General features: G+C 42.1%; 2 protein-coding genes and 1 long non-coding RNA gene across 4 annotated transcripts in view; all 3 read left to right on the forward strand.

The window, feature by feature from the left end:
• LOC128453930 (protein NLRC5) overlaps nt 1–17,156 on the forward strand; it is a 359,511-nt gene that overhangs the window by 188,880 nt on the left and 153,475 nt on the right. The gene's annotated exons all lie outside the window — the stretch shown is intronic.
• Nucleotides 1–17,156, forward strand: part of LOC128453932 (poliovirus receptor) — a 214,067-nt gene that overhangs the window by 148,702 nt on the left and 48,209 nt on the right. The window lies entirely within an intron of this gene.
• On the forward strand, nt 3,914–9,677 carry LOC128453938 (uncharacterized). Its single transcript, XR_008341571.1, has 3 exons — nt 3,914–3,966; nt 7,922–8,385; nt 9,631–9,677. It is a non-coding gene; the product is annotated as an uncharacterized LOC128453938 (long non-coding RNA).

The raw sequence follows: 17,156 nt of genomic DNA on the forward strand, positions 1-17,156 counted from the left end.
AGCTGTGTGGTTTTCTACAGAGTCCAACCTGTCGACTGGAGACTCTGAGGTCAGACATCATGTTTTAATGTTAAAGGTTCAGCCTAAATATAATGTATACATTTAAATATAAAGTATTAAATTTTAAAGACTGTAAATATAAATTATTTATTTATAAATTATGTAAATATAGTGTATGTTAATATAAAGTATTTACATACAACTGGCTCATTCTAAAGTAAAGAAACAACAGTTGGTACAATTCAGATGAAACTAGTGAAAACATCTCTAGGATTCTTTTCTATTCAGTTTCTAACAATGGATCCTTTCACCTGAATCTTCCACACTGGAGCTTTAAGGTCAAAGGTCAGAACATGTGTTCCTAACAGTGAACACTGATACTGAGCTGAGAGATGTTTGTAGAATGAGCGCTGAGGACCGAGTCAGGCTCAATGTGACTGAAGTTTTACTGACAGAGAAACAATCCAATGCTGAACAATGTGTACATGTAATGTTTCTGTGGAAGCTAACCAGGACTTGTCCCGGTGGTCCTGTGGACTGACCACATGACAGCGTGCTGCGTTGGTGTTCTGGGACTGGGATCAGGGTCCAGAGTCCAAGTTGATTATATTTGATTCCTTTTATTTTTAGGACCAAGTTCTTCTGCCCTGTTTCTTCCACTTTGGGTTCATTTCCAACATGAAACCCTTCCTCTGGTTTCAGGACTTACACGGGGTCGTCCATGCCTTTATCTTTTCACCACTGGATCTCTATCCCGCCCTGTACACACGTGTTCCTCAGGCTCCCTGCACCACTTTCAACTGGTCAAACTGCTGCTCAGATCATCACCACTTCAAGAAAACATGATCATAGAACTGCTCGCCCTTTCACACATCAACTGTGGAACATGTTCTGACAAGTGGGTCGGACATGTTCTGGAGCTGAAGCAGCAGCAGGAGATTGTCCGGGTCCGACTCGTTCACAGCAACAGGAACATGTGGGGACATTCAGACGAGGGGCGGAGCCAAAACATATGTCTCCATAACAACCAGTTGACTCTGAGGTCCTTAAATCCTTCTTCACTTTTCAGACTCTTTCTTATTGGGTCATTATTTATTTAAATTGTCTCAGTTCTGCTCTGCTCACTGTCCCTCAGTCATCTGTCACTCACCCAGCCTGTCAGTCAAGTCCACCTCATCAACTCCATTCACCTGCACTCACCTGCTCCTGATCACTAAGAAAGTGTCAGTAAATAACATGTGGACTGAGGCCGAGCACTTCCTCCTCAGGTTTTCAAAATAAGACAAATTCTTATTGAAACATGTTGGACAGTTGATAAGTATAGAAACAAACAGGAAGTGACTGTCAGGAGCCATCCCTACTTTAAACAGTGTTTAATTACACAAACCTGCTCAGTGACCAACACACAGAGAAGAAGCTGATGAATGAAACAATGGTCCAACATATCTGATCTGATATTTATCTTCATGTCACAGACTGGACTGAGGTCAGCAGCATGTTGAGAGTCTGTGTTGACATGATGAAGATCCACAACAACAGGAGGACACATTCTAATATTCATATTTCTTTATTCAGGTTGTGGGACTGCAGACTGTCAGAGATCAGCTGTTCTTCTCTGGCTTCAGCTCTGAGGTCAAACCCCTCTCATCTGACAGAACTGGATCTGAGTCTAAACAACCTGCAGGACTCATCAGTGAAGGAGCTGTGTGGTTTTCTACAGAGTCCAACCTGTCGACTGGAGACTCTGAGGTCCTTAAATCCTTCTTCACTTTTCAGACTTTCTTTCTTCTTGGGTCATTATTTATTTAAATTGTCTCAGTTCTGCTCTGCTCACTGTCCCTCAGTCATCTGTCACTCACCCAGCCTGTCAGTCACGTCCACCTCATCAACTCCATTCACCTGCACTCACCTGCTCCTGATCACTAAGAAAGTGTCAGTAAATAACATGTGGACTGAGGCTGAGCACTCGTCCTCCTCAGGTTGTCAAAATAAGACACATTCTAATTGAAACACGTTGGACAGTTGATAAGTATAGAAACAAACAGGAAGTGACTGTCAGGAGCCATCCCTACTTTAAACAGTGTTTAATTACACAAACCTGCTCAGTGACCAACACACAGAGAAGAAGCTGATGAATGAAACAATGGTCCAACATGTCTGATCTGATATTTATCTTAAGGTCACAGACTGGACTGAGGTCAGCAGCATGTTGAGAGTCTGTGTTGACATGATGACGATCCACAACAACAGGAGGACACATTCAAATATTCTTATTTCTTTATCCAGGTTGGAGAACTGCAGTCTGTCAGAGATCAGCTGTTCTTCTCTGGCTTCAGCTCTGAAGTCAAACCCCTCTCATCTGAGAGAACTGAATCTGAGCTGGAACAACCTGCAGGACTCATCAGTGGAGGAGCTGTGTGGTTTTCTACAGAGTCCAACCTGTCGACTGGAGACTCTGGGGTCAGACATCATGTTTTAACGTTAAAGGTTCAGTCTAAATATAATGTGTATATTTAAATATAAAGTATTTTATTCTAAATTCTGTAAATATAAAGTAGTTAAATATATATTTATTTATAAAGTATGGAAGTATACAATATGTCAATATAAAGTATTTAAATATAAAGTATATAAATATAAATGGCTCATTCTAAAGTACAGAAAACAACAGTTGGTACAATTCAGATGAAACTAGTGAAAACATCTCTAGGATTCTTTTCTATTCAGTTTCTAACAATGGATCCTTTCACCTGAATCTTCCACACTGGAGCTTTAAGGTCAAAGGTCAGAACATGTGTTCCTAACAGTGAACACTGATACTGAGCTGAGAGATGTTTGTAGAATGAGCGCTGAGGACAGAGTCAGGCTCAATGTGACTGAAGTTTTACTGACAGAGAAACAATCCAATGCTGGACAATGTGTACATGTAATGTTTCTGTGGAAGCTAACCAGGACTTGTCCCGGTGGTCCTGTGGACTGACCACATGACAGCGTGCTGCGTTTGTGTTCTGGGACTGGGCTCAGGGTCCAGAGTCCAAGTTGATTATATTTGATTCCTTTTATTTTTAGGACCAAGTTCTTCAGCCCTGTTTCTTCCACTTTGGGTTCATTTCCAACATGAAACCCTTCCTCTGGTTTCAAGACTTACACGGGGTCGTCCATGCCTTTATCTTTTCACCACTAGATCTCTGTCCCGCCCTGTACACACGTGTTCCTCAGGCTCCCTGCACCACTTTCAACTGGTCAAACTGCTGCTCAGATCATCACCACTTCAAGAAAACATGATCATAGAACTGCTCGCCCTTTCACACATCAACTGTGGAACATGTTCTGACAAGTGGGTCGGACATTTTCTGGAGCTGAAGCAGCAGCAGGAGATTGTCCGGGTCCGACTCGTTCACAGCAACAGGAACATGTGGGAGCATTCAGATGGGGCGCTCTGGAATCTCCTTGTGTTTCCAAGTTGATGTCTTCATCTTCTACGTGTACGGCTCCTCTTCTTCATCCTGAGATATTTGAGTTCTTCCAGTGTCACGTCAGTCACGTGTTAGAAACCTCATCAACACGTCCACTCGCTCTCTGTGAATCCTCTGGAAATTCACCTGCTCTATTCTCACATGGACTCACTCAGAAACTTTATTAGGAGGCTGCAGGAAAAGTTCCAGAAAATGTCCAGAAAAACTTGACTCAGACTTCAGGTCTGAAAACAGAGACAGTGATGTTTAGTCAAAGTCCTTTATTTTCACACATGAACTCAGTTTAATTTAAAGTTAAGTTTTATTCTTTATCCAGGTTGGAGAGATGCAGTCTGTCAGAGATCAGCTGTTCTTCTCTGGCTTCAGCTCTGAGGTCAAACCCCTCTCATCTGAGAGAACTGGATCTGAGATACAACGACCTGCCGCTCTCATCACACAAGGAGCTGCTTGATCTACAGAAGAGTTCAACCTGTCGACTGGAGACTCTGAGGTCAGTAGATGGTTTGAGTCAGTCCACGCTGCTTTCATCAGTATTTTACTAAACACAGTCAGTATCACAGATCCAGGGTCTGTGCTACCAAGCAGGATTTGTGGTTATCAGGTTAACTTCAGGTTTAGTTTGTTCAGTTCTACGAAGCTCGTCCACTTCTTAACGAGGTAAATCACCATGGTAACTTCTGATGAAAGGCTAACCTGCTCCAGGTTAAGTTGGAGATCAACCCGTATAGAAGCTCCGCCCACTGACCACAGTGACTCTACACTGTTGTGTGGTGCACACTCTCCTTAAAGGGACGGATAAGGGAAGTTTAAATCAACGTCTGGTTGGTTCAGTTGATCGTCAGAGACAGTGAGACAGTGTGTCTTCAGAGTAAGTGAGACAGTGTCCTCAGAGACAGTGAGACAGTTTGTGTCCTCAGATTCAGTGTGTGTCCTCAGGGACAGTATGTGTCCTCAGAGACAGTGAGACAGTGTGTGTCTTCTTCTCTTCTACTCGTCTTGTTAGTAAACAACAGATCCAGATCTCGTGGTCTCGAGTTATTTATCTCGTTCACACATTATTATGTCGTGGTCACGTAATGTATTTTTACCAAATGCCACCAGGTGATGCTGTAACTTACACATTGACACGATCCCAGATGTTTTACCAGCTGTTCTTCCTGCATTTAGCAGCTGTGACTGAGTTTATTTTATTCTGGATCATGTGTTTGTTCTCCTCTGATTTTTATTATAGAACAGTTTGATCCTCGTGAAATATGAGGCTCTGCTGTCAGTCAAACTGTCCATGTCTGTGATTGGTCATACGCAGTAGACCCCGCCCCTTTTATGTGCACGCTCAGATCTCGATGAGGAAAACCTGAGTTAACTTAACGAGTTGGTAACCAGCGTCATGTGACCACTTAGCCTGACTGTGTCTGTCAGGTTCAGTTGAGCTGATCTCAGAAAGATCTCCTGGACATGTTGAAGTGTCTTCGTAGTTCAGGCCTCAGTGTTTCCTCAGTGAAGCTGTGAGAGGACAATGAGGACAGACGTCAGGATTGGACAGAGACACAGAGAGACAACCGTCGGCCAATCAGACGAGCCACAAGCTGCTTGGGATCATGTGATTGAGTTGACGTGAAGACGACAGTTGTTGTTGTTTTCATGTAAACAGGAAATGAAGCTGGACCACAGCTGACAGCCTCACACAAGGGAAAGAGACGTGTCGTCTTCATCTGATCTGAGACAGTTTGTTCTCTCACTTCATCAGTGAAGAACTGATCAGGTGGATCTTTGTCACAGCTCTGAGATCAGTGGGACTGAAGCCTCTCCTCATCACATGGTAACCAGGAGCTCTTTATACAGAGCAGAACCTCTGCTGAGGTCCATCTGTCTCCTCTGGTCCCAGTTTGTCAGAAGCAGATGTTCATCAACACACAGTGAAACATGGCTTCACCTGTAACAGCAGTAAATCCACCTCTCAGGTGTCCACTCTGCACTTTGACATGCAGAGGACACACACTGAGCTCTTAGCGTGTTCATTCCAACACGTGAACATGAAGAGAGGAAGCTGCTCCACCTCTGAACAGGACTGAAGTCCCTGCTGCTCTTTCTACTGGATGAGCTGCATCACTGACTCACAGCTGATGAAGTGAGTCTCTGTAACACTGATGTCTTCTTCTCTCAACAGGTGGGGGTCTATGTGGAGCTGAGTGTGAAGAGGACAGTGTGTGTGGACGGAGGCTGAGCTGTGTCCTGAGGATCCAGAGGCTGAAGCAGCAGCAGCTTGTGTGTAGAGCGGCTCTGACGGGGCCTTGCTGCTGGGAGGCAGAGTGGAGACAGAGCTCCAGAGGAATCAGAGGAGGTTGTTGTAATATGTAACTTCACCACTAGATGGCCCTCCACACCGACTGTGTTTATTCACATGAAGAATGTGTTTATTGAATTGACACAACACAAGCAGAATATATAAACCCTCTGTAAAGTGTCACATACTGTATATGTGTTTCAGTTTATTTTATTATGTTCCATCTTTGTCCCCCAGTATGTCTCCATGTGTGTATAACCACATTTTGTGTATATGTTTGTTTATGATCTTAAAGTTCCTGGATTCACGTCACAAATTGATTTAGTTCAACACAAAGCTAAACACAATCAAATCACTGAGTTTAAAATAGAGTCTCGTCTTTGACATAAAAGATCAAAACTCTGGATTTAAAAATGGGATATTTTCATTTCTGCATCAGGTGCAGAGCAGTGGTTGCTTTTCTACTTTTGACCCACAGGTGGTGCTGCAGTATAACAGCAGCACATCCCAGTCAAAGCCTTTATATTCAGTCTATGAGTCAAACACATGGATAATTTCCTCTGTGACAAACCAGATGTAACGAGAAGAAAAACATTTCAGAGAGAAAAGTTGTGTTTCTACTTGTCTCTGCTTTAATGCTCAATAAACATCCTTCCACCGACTTCACTGGAATCATGACTCAGCTTTTCTTTCCTCTTCAAACAAACTGGTGGAAACATCTCGTCCTTGGTGCAGGTAAAAGAACAAAATCACCAGTTTTACATAATGGAGACAAGCAGAAGAAAAGTGAATGAGACATTTACAGAATGAAGAAGAGTCGATGAAGAGCAGAGCATCTTTAAGTCTCTGAGGAAACTGTTTAATAAACATTTTACCATATTTAATAGAAAACTGACCCAAGGCCGTTTTATACAAACGTAGATGAAGATTCTTGTTGTACGTTCTCGACCACCACCTCAGAACAACCACCAGGGGGAGACTGTAGCAGGCCTCTGGGAACAGCAGCATGCTGGGAAATAATTGATGATGGGAGGTTCACAGCAGAGACAAGGGACAGAAAGTGTCTGAGAGATGATGTCCTGAAGACAGTGGACATTTTGGGCCTGTTGTGTTGAACAGTTTGTGTTATTTTGTGGAGACACTTGTCTCAACATGATGAAGTTTAGTTTAGTTGAAGTTTGTGTTAAGCTCAGGTTCAGGTTACATTTAACCTCTTTCTCTCCCTCAACGCATGTTTGAGGTAAACCGGAGCAGAGTGAGACATCTGTCTAACTTACGAACCTTTCTTAATTGAGAACATTTATTTGCGTTATTTGTTCTTAAAGAGTTTCGAGGCTTCAGCAGCAGAGGAGTGAGAAGAGAAAAGAGTTTTTATCTGATGATTGACAAAGAGAAAACTACAGGATATCACAAGACTGAGTGAGTGAGGAAATGAGGACGGGAAAGTGTCTCCGTCTGATTTCTGTCTTTAAGAGACGAGTTGGAGAGTGGGGGTGCAAGGAGGAATTAAAGATAATAACATTTTAGAGATGGCTCACGTTGAATCATTGATTCATTGAGTTTGATAGATGTTCAGGTGAGTGTAGCTTAGTTGTTGACCTCTGATCGGAAAGTTCACGCGACGCAGCCTCGGTGGAAATACAGGAACTGTCACACTGTGTCTTTTTGTTTCTCAGGTCAAATACTTTTGTGTTTTTAACGATGAATCAAAGTTTTCAGGTCGTTGTCGCCTCGAGACTGTGACTTGATATCTTACAGTTTAAACATGAACTGTATTATTAATTACACAAATTCAAAAAATTTGTATTTAGGTCAAATGTAACATCTATTAGTATCGTTCATTCTGTAAAATGAAAGTTTCTATATCAGTAAACATGAAGCAGATGTGTCTGTGAACGTCTCAGATAATTTCATCTGTTATTTCTGTCATTTCCTGGAGGAGACGTTTGTTTCAGGTTTGTGGAGCAAAAGCAAAAGTACAAAGAAATGCATGATATAGAAAAAGTAGTTCAATGGATTCAATAAGATTAAGAGAAAAATAAAATGTCCTGATGTTTGATAGTTTCACATCTTCCGCAGTTTGTGTTTATGACTGATGAAGAATAAAAATCCAGGAGATTAAGATTTCAGTCTCTCTGAATTTTCTTAACTTTGTTTACAGCTCAGACAATGAAGAAAGTGATGAGAACACGAACCATGAAAAGAAGGAAATGCTGTCTGAGACAGAAAGACAAACAAATACCTCAGGATGAAGAAGAGGATTTGTATTTTATATCTGTCACTATTTTGTATTTGAACATAATTTTATGAAACTTTACTTCATCTACTGTTCTGGCACATTTAATGTTTTTTTTAAATGTATTTTTATAAATCTGTGTGTTATCTTTCTGTATGTGACACATTTAGGGTTTTATTCATCAGGACTTCTGCTCATGACTTTGGTGACTTCTATCTTGTCCTCTAGCGCCACCTGCAGTTCCAAGCTTCCATTAATCCACTGAAATCGAAATGAATCTGCAGATGTCTTCTCCTCTGGCTCCCCCGTGTGGTCACTGATTGTTCCAACACTTCCTGAGCTCCAGAGCCGCGGGTTGCCGACCCCTGGTCTAGATTGACTCACAGATGGTAAGTTTAACTATCGGGATTCGGGAGAAGTAAAGATGAGATGGTAGAAGAAAGAAGTACAAGTTAGTTTGCATCAAATATTAAATCTGAACACACAGACGTGACACACAGTTTTATATTCAGTGCAACTTACACTTGTGTGTATCTGAGTAATTAGATCCTTACACAGTGTGTAAGGATCTAATTACTCAGAAACGTCAGTGCATGTTTAAAGGCCGTCATCACACTTGGCATAGCCTCCAGCGCGCTGTGGAATGTCTTGATAATCCGTGATATTGTCCAGGTTTCATCGTCAGCGGTCATGTTTGTTTTGAGGAAGTGGCGAGCAACCACAAACTCTGCTTCATTGATTTCAGTGCTTGATAAAGTCAGAATGGGCTTTACATGTTTGACATCAAGGAACGTTTCACTGTTTGGGTCCAGAGATTGAAGTGCGGTCATTAGCTCACTGTTGCGTTCACTGAAACGCTTGAAACTTCTTCAAAATGATCTGAGCGGGCTTGTCCTCACCTAAATCATCAGGAGGACCACTGTGATCATGGCCTTGTGTTTGGGAGAGCCCGCTGCTGCAGCGGGGATTGGCGATATAATCGGCGTGCTCCCGCTCCCGCTCGGACCGCTCTGCTGGGGGGGCTTGTGCGGCTGTGTTGCTACCGCTAGCTAGCTGGGGCTGCTCACTAGCTGTTGGCTCCTGCAGCTCCTTCTCCGCCGCGGGGATACGGTGGTTCTGATACGGCTCAGCTGTCGCTCGTGTAGCATTAGTTTGTGGCAGCGGGGGTCGGAAGAATTTTCTAATATCCATTTTTCCGTCTGCAGACTCTGCACATCTCCTCTGTCTCCTAGACGGCAGTGTACGTAAACAGCCGTCGGCGCGTCACTTGCGGCAGCACGCACGTGTCACGTGAAACAAGCCGACACGTATCTGCTGTAATTAATTGAATTATATTAAAATATTTTTAGTATTTTAAATTTGACTGATTTCTGTTAACTGAATATTAATTAATACAATGTGACACACAAAACAAATTATAACTCCACCCAAAAAAAATTCGGCAGGAAAAAAAAAATCATTACCCCTCTGACAGCCAATGGGGGGGCAGAGAGACACGGGCGGGGGGGCACTGCCCCCCTATTTGACCCCCTGACGCCGGGCCTGTTACACACACAGAAATTTAGAATTTTACAGAATTTGTTTTATAGTGAACAGACGTTTTTAACTTTAATAATTCCATGTGTGTGGTTCAGGGTTGGATCCAGTCCAGAGACTTTTCCTGGAGAAGATCAGAGAATACAACAACCTGCACAGGTAGACACACAAAATAAGTTTCCTATCATATCGTTTTATTATATTAAAAGGAGCTTGAGTGATTTGATCAGATCTGTCTAGGAGAGAGAAAATGTAGGATGTAGATGTCCTGCTTATTTAAAGGTTAATAAGTAATTGAACCACATTGTTAAAACCGTACATGAACAGCTATGAATCCTGTTGTCTCCTCTCAGGTCGAGTGGAGGACCAGTGGAGGAGGAGTCCGATTATGAGCGTCACCTGTCAGAGGAGACAGCAAAGCTCCAGAGACTTTATGGAGGAGGAGACCTGAGCAGCTTCCCTCAGTTCACCTTCACTGGTGAGAGACACAAGGAGGGAGAGAGTCAGTCCCTGTAGTGCTTTGTGAAATATTGATGTGTTTTTACCCTCAGGGCCACCGTAGTGTCAGGTCCTGGAAGGAAATGTCCCTTTCACTGCACAACACATACAGTATCAAACTAAAATAGGATAAAGTAATGTTCTTATTGTGTTGTTTTCTTTCTAGAGCCCGAATTGGACCAGGACCCAAAATGATTCCTGAATTTCTGCCTCCTGCTCTTCATCCTCCTCTGCCTCTGTGGAGGAACTGAGGAAATGGGAGAAGAGGAATTATGTGTTGTGGTGATCTGCTGGTTAAACAAAAGGGAAAAACAATGTATGGTGCAGCAATGATAGAAAGTATTTTATTTTATTAAAGCAAAAGTTTAAAAAGACTAAGTCTGTTTTTCTTTTAAAAGGTTGGGGATGTGTCACATGAGGTGACCTGAATTGGACTTTGACTTTCTACTACTTACAGCTGATGAAAGAGAGAGTTCTAACTGTCTGTTAGAGTTTTCATTAATATTTAAATGTAAATGTTAGTAATTGTAAACTGTGGTTGATCATCAGACTTTAGTATGACGTCGACCTTCTGTGACCTGAGCAATGATTTGTCTTGATCAGGGGTCAGCAACCTTTACTATCAAAAGATCCATTTCTCCTCTTCCCCAAAAAATGTCTGGAGCCGCAAAATATATTTTATAACACAGCTTATAAAGTTATAAGTATAAATTGTAATGTAATGTAATGTACTTAGTTATACTCAGTGTTGTGCCAGTTTACACTTAAAATGATCTAGTTTAAAGTTCTGTTAAAGTATGTTACATATGAATGTGAACTAGTTCACATTCATATGTAATATTTTTAAATTTTGAATTAAAGTATTGTTTACAGACTAAAGTAGTTCACTTTCATTTGTTTCATTTTATATTCATGGGGATGATTTAGGAGACGAACCGACGATCATGTGTTTAATTATTAATCGATGGTATAAATTTCTTAATGTTTATAAGCTTCGCCCCGAGGTGGAGTGATCTGTCTGAAAGAGGGTGCAGCCAGAGGGTCAAAGTACAGAACCACACAACACAGTGTGAGTCGGTGAGTTGATGAATAAATGCAGCAGCTGCTCCAGGAAAGCTGAAGTGTGTTTGTTAGGTTCAAATCAACCTGATATCTGAAACATGTCCTGGATGTGTTGACCTCGAGGTCAAGCTCCTCTTTATTTACACCGTGTTCTCTCACTTCTCTCGTCCACTGTGATCGTGTCGGGATCAGTCGCTGGAGAAGCTTTTGACTCGTTTACTGTTCGTTTGTCTTTATGACTTTAGCTTCGGTTATTAGGAGTTCACCAGGTTTCAGGCCTGTTCTTCAGTAACAGACACAGAGGAGTGGAGACCCGGTTGTTCGGTGAGTAGACTCTTGTTTTCTTAACGCTACGTCACTTTCGGTTTGCATCACACAATGTTCACAGTGGAACTTAGAGTCTGTGAGTCTACAGTCTGAACTCTGCAGAGTCTGAACCTCAGCTGCTCTGACTCGGTATCATGAGTCCAACCAGCTGTTAACTCGTCTCTTCTTCCATTGATCCACATTCAGTTCTCACACAATGAAAGACAGATGTCTGTGTTCAAGTCTCTGGTTGTGTGGATCCTCATCATGTGGACTTTCACCACAGCAGGTACGTGAAGTCTGATCTTTCTATATAGAGTTTGTGACAGTGTAGAGGTTGGAAAAATTCACACTTATGCAACATTAATGAAAAACATTTGTTGAAGAAAAACATTAACGATGAAGATAATAAAAGTAGAAAAACGCAAACTACTGAAAATTTATAAAGATGTGTATGTGAGTAGCATATGTGTGTGTGTGTGTGTGTCAATGTGAGTGTGTGAGCTTTCAAAATGGCGGCTGGCCACTATAAAGATAACAGATCCCCCTGGAGGCGGGAGTCAGAGAGATGTGTGGGTAGATGCGTGTGTGTGTGTGTTGGTGCCAGGTTAGAGGAAGTAGCTCGTTGCATGCAGAGAAAGACTGGGAAGAGCATAACATAACTAACATAACTTTCAAATAACTTATAACCAAAATATCACAGCAACACAAATCAAACTTATAAACATCACCCGGAATCGAATAAACAGTCTTTGCTTTGCCTAGTATAATTATTAAGCCCAGCTTTTTTTCAGCTGGAACAGGGGCCTTAGTCCAGGTGGAGGGAATTATGAACAATTACAAATACCAGTCAATTTTGGCACAAAACCTTCAGGCTTCTGTTAGAAAGCTGAAGAGGAATTTCACCTTTCAGCACGACAACGACCCAAAGCAAACATCCAAATCAACGAAAGTATGGCTTCACCAGAAGAAGATTCAAGTTTTGGAATGGCCCAGCCAGACCGCAGACTTGAATCCACTTGAACAACTGTAGGGTGATCTGCAGAGGGCTGTGCACAGGAGACGCCCTCGCAGTCTGACAGATTTGGAGCCTTTTGCAAAGAAGAGTGGGCAAATATTACCAAGTCAAGAAGTTCCATGCTAATAGACTCCTACCCAAAAGACTGAGCACTGTAATAAAAATAAAAGGTGATTCAACAAAGCACACTTAGGCAACCAGGTTATTTTAAGTTTTAAATTTTTCCCCCTAAATGATTTGTTTGTTTTTCACTTGAATTGTTCATGTTAGGTCACATTAAAGGTGGAAAAAGTTCAGACATGATTTACCTTTGACACTATAATAATAATATATGCAGAACAAAAATAAAAACGAAGATGTCTAATGAGTTTAAACGTTTTTTTAAACCACACAAATCAAGTTAATGGATTTTATTTTCTCAAAGAGTCACGAGACCTACGAGTCTGAAATAAAGTTAAATAAAGTTAAATAAAGTTCAACTGAATTGACCTCTGGCTCTTGAGAGCTGGTCATCATATATTTCATCGCCCTTGCCAAAGAGGTCACAGTAAAATAAGAACAATGTGGACTTGAACCAGGAGACATGTTGTTTATGTTCCACATCAAGTCAAAGCTCAATCAAAACAACAACCACTTCCGTTGGTGACCCTTCACAGTAAAGGTCCCATACGGTACACTGCTTAGGATGACAGGAAACCCAAATTCACTGACCAAACCTTCACAATAAGGCAACTAAATAAATTAGCTTACATTCACACTGGGTGATGATCAACCGGTTCTGCAGCTGAGCTGCGATTATACCAGAGGTTTATACAGAGGGTTTCTTTTGAAAGTGGGTGTGCGCGTGTGTTATTCTGTGTACACACACACATGCACGCACGCACGCACGCACGCACGCACGCACACACACACAGGATTAAAAAAAAATAATTCAGATTTTGCTGAATCTCAGAGTAAATTTTCAAAATGAACATTTCTGTGATCAACACACAGTTTTTCCAACTCTGAGTGAATCTGAGCCTCTTTTAGTTCATATCTTTGGTTTGACAGTAAATGTAAGTTACACATTCGACTGCCTTGTGTGACAGGAGGTTGTTTTTGTGAAAGCAGCTCAGATAAATCTACTGTATGTTAACTGTCAACAGCCAAACAGACAGACAGTTCCATCAGGAGATTTACATTCACAATCCGTCTGTGAGCAAATGCTCTAACTGCACTTTGAAAAAAGCTTCTATTCACCACAGTTGATCCTGAACTGGTTGTTTTTTTACCCGGTGTCTCACAGATGATGAGGTCTCCTGCGTTTTAGAGGAGAGCTGCATCTTACCCTGCAGTTTTCAACCTGGTACAGACCCAGAAATTTACTGGATGCATGTGAAACAAGGAAACACTCGTGTCCACTCCTACTACAGTGACAGAGACCAGTTTGAACGCCAGGGCGAGCGCTTCAAAGGCCGGACATCGCTGTTCACAGATCAGATCTCCAGTGGAAATGCCTCGATGAGGCTGACGGGGCTGCAGCTTCAGGACCAGGGCAGATACGAGTGTTACACCAACACCATCACTGGAGCCGGCAAGTCGTCATTTATCAACCTGAGAGAAGCTGGTAAAGAAACTCAGTGAAAACAGAACACAAATACTAGAAATGATATTTGTCTCTTATTGCTGTTACCTTGTTTAACACGTGTACTGTTGGGTTGAGTTGAAGCTGATACTTAACCATTGGACGTCTCGTTGCTTGCCGGCATCATTACCTCTTTGAAAAATGTTAGTCATTAAAGTGCAATGAATCCTGGGACAGGTTGGACGGGGACGGATCCACTCTTTGGAGCTCGGTCTTCAAATGCAGCCCCTGATTTGAGAGACAGCTAATCAGAGGTGTCAAAAGTATTCCCATTCATTACTCAAGTAGAAGTATAGATACTAGGGTTTAAGAATACTTTTTTAGAAGTTGAAGTATCAACTCAAGCTTTTTACTTAAGTAAAAGTGTAAAAGTACTGGTTTCAAAACTTCTTAAAGTATAAAAGCAAAAGTAATGTAAGGGGAATTTTTGTATGTAAATACATTAAAGTACCATATATGTACTACTGAGCATTAACATGCGTTTCATGGAGCGGAAGACATAATAACTAGTTGCCAATAAGTATTTTAATAGTGCAAAAATCAAATTTCAGTGGAATGTTATCAATAACCTTTATTGGAAGAGACCTTTAGACCTTTGGACTAAATCCTGTATGTACAACAACACTACCGATAGGCTTTGTTCAGCCGCAAAAGCAGCAGGTTCTCAAAGTTATTTAAGCCTATGCATGCTCTACCTGGTCTGAAGATGAGCCCTGCAACACTAAACAGTCTTTCACAGGCTGCTGAGGCCCTGCCCTTTGTACACACCGCCCGTCGCTACTACCGATTGGATGGTTTAGTGAGGTCCTCGGATCGGCCCCGCCGGAGTCGTTAACGGCCCTGGCGGAGCGCCGAGAAGACGATCAAACTTGACTAGTATCTAGAGGAAGTAAAAGTCGTAACAAGGTTTCCGTAGGTGAACCTGCGGAAGGATCATTACCGGTAGGGGAGAGCAGGGTAATGTGGGACATCGGGTAATGTGGTACACCCCCTCTATCTAGACAACAGAACACATTTGGGGTCATTTGACCATTATGTTTTCAAGCCCCTCCCTTTCCCCCCTTGCTATGAAGGAGAAGTTGGTGCTGGTGCTGTGGAAAGTATGTTTTTTCACAAAAATTTGTTTTTTGCATGTAAAAGTTAATTTTCTTGCTTTGAACTTAATCAACTGTTGTGTCAAAACAAATTGAATCAGGTAGAAAAACTTATATCATACATGTTGGTGAACTTCCAACATATAAGACCATGTGATTGATGCTAGCTGAAGATTAGCCTGAATTGCTAAGAGATGTTGTTTTTTCTAAAACGGTGGCTTCGGGGTAAAGTGAGACATGAAGCACAATTTAAGTTTAATCTTAAACATATTTTAGTTTTATATTACATTATATATGTTTTATTTGTAATGTCATAAACATAGTAGAAAAGCCATCATGCCAAGAAACTACACCAGGAAGACAACCTGGGGCCAAACACCCCTCACAGAGATGGAGAGTGCAGCCGCTGAGGTCATGCAAGAAAAGAAGTCCTTAAGAAAAGCTGGAAGGGATAGAAATATTGATAAGACAACCCTCAAAAGATTCATAAAGAAAAGAGAGAAAGGGAAAGTATAATCAGTAGCCTGGGGTGCAGTAGCTGAGGTAAAGAGAATATTCACAGATGAGATGGAGGAGGAGCCAAACACTTGAAACAATTAGCTGACCAGTTCCATGGCCTTGCTCCAGTTAAGTGACGTGAACTGGCATTTGAATACGCAGAGAAAAACAATATCCCTGTCCCTGCCAATTTGACAGAGAAACAATGTGCAGGTAAGCTAGGGTGTGCAAGAGATCACATGAATCATAATAATCATAAATGTGCTTAATTGACCAATCCCCATGATTCTGTAACTAGTCCGATATTAGTGGTTGTCAATCTAGCTGTCTGGATTTTAACTATTACAACATGTGTTGTTATGGTACTTTTAAAGTGGAAAAAGTAAGTGGACCACTTTATACCATAGCTTGGGTGAAGTGGGACACAAGACCACTTTTTTAAAAACAATCATATTTTCACTGTCCTTTGTCCTGAAGACATTCTGATCATTTCCATTGCTAGAAAACATCCTGAATTAATGGGAAATGTGTTAATTTTACTGATATATAATTTTAGCTCCTCTAGAGGGGAGCAAATGTAAGAAATGTCCCACATTACCCCGCTCTCCCCTACAGCCTGATTCGACTGCATGGCCCCCAAAACCCCCCCACAGGTGCTTAGGGTCTCGCACTGCACCCCAGGGCCAGCGTGTCTCCCGAGGCCGGGGTTGTGTTGGTGTGGCATGCGAGTGCTCTCCCACCTACCCCCCCACTCCTTCTATTATTCTGTCTCCTCCACTTCGTCTGAGCACTGTCCACGACCGTGCGGTGCCTGCTCCGATGGCCGACGGACCTGACAGCGAGGATCGTCAGCGGAGGTGGGAGGATGACGGATGCTGAGAGGACGGTGCCGCACGCCGCAGCTCTGGCTTTGCTCTCCTCTTTTTCGGAACCCTCCAGTGCGGTTGTGTGGCGGCCCCTCGGCCTGGCCGTCATCCCGCGCGTGCGGCGGGCACCCAACTCAAACTTTACAAAAAAAAAAAATGTTGTGTGTGTTTTTGAACGATGACAAACCTGAATGAAAACAGGCCAAAATGAAAAAGTAGTAACGATGCTATTTTTAAAATGTAAGGAGTAGACAGTACAGATATTTGCGTGAAAATGTAAGAAGTAGAAGTAAAAAGTCGTCTGAAAAATAATACTCCAGTAAAGTATAGATACCGAAAAATTCTACTTAAGTATGGTAACGAAGTATTCGTACTTCGTTACTTGAAACCTCTGCAGCTAATGTCAGCAGCACCACATATTGGCTCATATTTAAAGTGTTAAATAATAAGCACAATATGTCAAATTAATGTAGAGCTCCACAGTGCATGAGGCAAAGATGATCAATGAGTTATAAAAGAGAAATGTTGTCTTGCAGCTCCGGTGCGTCACGTGGACATTGAGCAGGTGGAGGACAGCTTCACCTGCCGCTCAGAGGGGATCTACCCCGAGCCGCAGCTCACCTGGTCCACCAGGCCTCCGTCCACCTTGACCCTTCAG

This window comes from Pleuronectes platessa, chromosome 12 (genome assembly GCF_947347685.1).
Source record: "Pleuronectes platessa chromosome 12, fPlePla1.1, whole genome shotgun sequence".
NCBI lineage: Eukaryota > Metazoa > Chordata > Actinopteri > Pleuronectiformes > Pleuronectidae > Pleuronectes > Pleuronectes platessa.